Source organism: Myotis brandtii, unplaced genomic scaffold, assembly GCF_000412655.1.
Source record: "Myotis brandtii unplaced genomic scaffold, ASM41265v1 scaffold466, whole genome shotgun sequence".
NCBI lineage: Eukaryota > Metazoa > Chordata > Mammalia > Chiroptera > Vespertilionidae > Myotis > Myotis brandtii.
This window is the reverse complement of record NW_005367809.1, coordinates 1,313,176-1,315,784: the sequence shown is the minus strand read 5'-3', so window position 1 is coordinate 1,315,784 and position 2,609 is coordinate 1,313,176.

Here is a 2,609-nt window from a genome sequence, read left to right as displayed (position 1 = left end):
ATTATTATTATTATTATTATTATTATTATTGAGAGAGGAAGGGGGAGAGAGAGAAAAAATAGATTGCCCACCCCCCCACATGGGCTCCAACTAGGAATTGAACCTGTCACCCCTGATGCAGGGGAAGATGCTCCAACCAACTGAGCCACCCAGCCAGTGCTAAATTCTCCCTATTTTCATCAAGCTTAGAATTTTGTATTGGGGGGGAGGGACAGAAAACAAAACAAAAAAACTTTAAAGCAAGTACAAAATTTGTCAGTAATATGTCTTGTGTTAGATCACAGACTGCACTAATTTACTGAAGGCAACAATAGAGAGATAAAGCTTCCTAACTCAAGGATGATTTTAGTTAATATAGAATGTCTAGAAATATATGCAAGATACCTGTCTGTATTTCTTCCCTAAGAAATAGACTCATCATTTAAAATACTGGTGGTATGGATACCACAGTGTCCTTCTTTGTGTTGCCATGAAAAACTTGATGTTTCTAGGGAAGTGTATCTTTATCTACGCTCCTTGGTGTGGCGCTAGGCTAAGGAAAGGGGATGTTTTAATATGGTATTTGTTTTCTTTATCTCACCTATGAGACTAGAACAAAATGCACACTCATCGTCCTCAAGTGTTTAAATGATCATGCAGATTAAAGGAGTTGGGTGGTTTGTTCTTGGTACTCTACTGACAGTGGCAGGCAATAGATACAGGAATCAGGGTTTCTCTTGATGCTGACAAGACATCTGTAGTGCCCTCTATTGATGTTTATGTTTGTCTCCCTAAGGTTGCTAAAAATATAATCTGCTTTATGGACATAAGCCAAATAAAGAAGATTCATTATGACAGCTGTGAATGGAGAGTGTACTGATATATGGTTTTATTCACATCAATTTTTAGTGTAGGGAGATTGTTTATTTCTACTTCATTATGACCAAAACAATAAATCCCCCAACATCACTAGGGCAGGACACAATTTGGCAGTAGGAACAAATACTCCTATGTTACATAAACATTTCCTAAAAGTTGTTTGTCATCTAAGTCAGTCCTTGCTCTACATCATCGCTACACTCTTTTGTCGATTTCTTCCTGAGGTCTTATACCCGACTTCTTTGTGTGTTAAACTATGGTGAGTAGAAGCACATGACCCTCTTTAAGTTCCTAAATTAAAGTGGTTATTAAGCTTTACTATTTAACAACAAAAAGGACATCTGTTCTGCCCATTCTTCTCTTCCAAGACCTACCACCATGTTGCAGAAAACAACCAGCATACCTTCCACTGTGAGTATACCTGTAACAGTTCCATAGCTTCATTGAATCCAGTACCCAGGCTTTTATGGGAATCCACCTAGTCCTAGACACTCATAAATATTTTTTTTAAAAAAAATGAGGACAGATTGTGTTAGAAAACTCTGGGTGATATTTAAACTTTATGCCCAGTGTATAATATCCCTTTTCTTTACAAGGATCTAATTTTATTTCTGTGACCATGGGCTGTCCCTAAGCCGAGTTCCCTAATTCAAACTTCTTTTGGGCTTCTTCCAATGCTTATTTGAGTTGTAATTTGGGAAATCTATTTTATCTTCTCTCTATTGCCCTATCATAGGCCCTCTAAAAAATGCTCAACTTCTTTTATGTGTTCTTCCTCATAGGACAATGTTTTGTTGTTTTTTTCTAAATGCAGAAATAATTTTAATTCAAAGAGAGAAGTATTGTTTCCTTCTAAGTTACTGGCTGTGGATCAGCAAAAGCAACCGATTTAGTATATTTAGTAATTCCTAACATGGTGCCTAGTTAAGCCTCTTGGGCTATTTGGCTTTGTATCGTCAGGATTAAACAGTCAAGGGTGTTATGAGAGAAAATGCCTGAGATGTGTTCTGAGAGAAAATGGGCAGGAGACTGGTAAGGCTGAGAGATCCATCATGATGCCATGAACTTTTGATTCCAAGCGAAGGAGAGAGAATAGAAATGTATGTGAAAAAGTTCTAGACTTTTTTTTTTTAAGTCTGAGCTAAACTGGAAAATTCGATCATTCTAGAGCCTGAACTGGCTACCTGAGGAGCCCTGTGTCTTCCAAGAATAAGCCAGCCCTCCTATACTTGCCACTCTTGGTCATCAGCTGGGAACAGTTAGTGAAAAACTTGGCATCAATGCACATGTGATGATGGCTATCAGAGCATAGCGGTTAAGGCCCTTGGTCAATTATCCTCCCATTCTCATGGCTACCAGAGTCATGGACTTCAGTGTCTCCACACAAGTTTAGGAAACAGCTCTTCTGTGGTTCTCTGGGGTTTAGTTTCCTGAGGAAAAACTTAGAAAAGTGTTATTGCTATGAACTTTACCCCCCATTGATGCAAATGATTGTGAAGCTACAACTGATACCCTCTCCCACACCATTGCCCATTCTAAATTCCTTCCGATCTCAGTTATCTCTTCAGAGACCTTGCTGGCTTATTAGTACTGTGATCTGACACTTCATTCCTGGTGGATCTGATCCATTGATATTTGCATCCTTCCTCCTAGTCCATGGTGCTACATGTGTCTATTAACAGTTAAAATCATGCAAGGAAGTGCCAACAAGGGTAGAAGCTACCTAAATGAATCACTGGCTTTTATATATA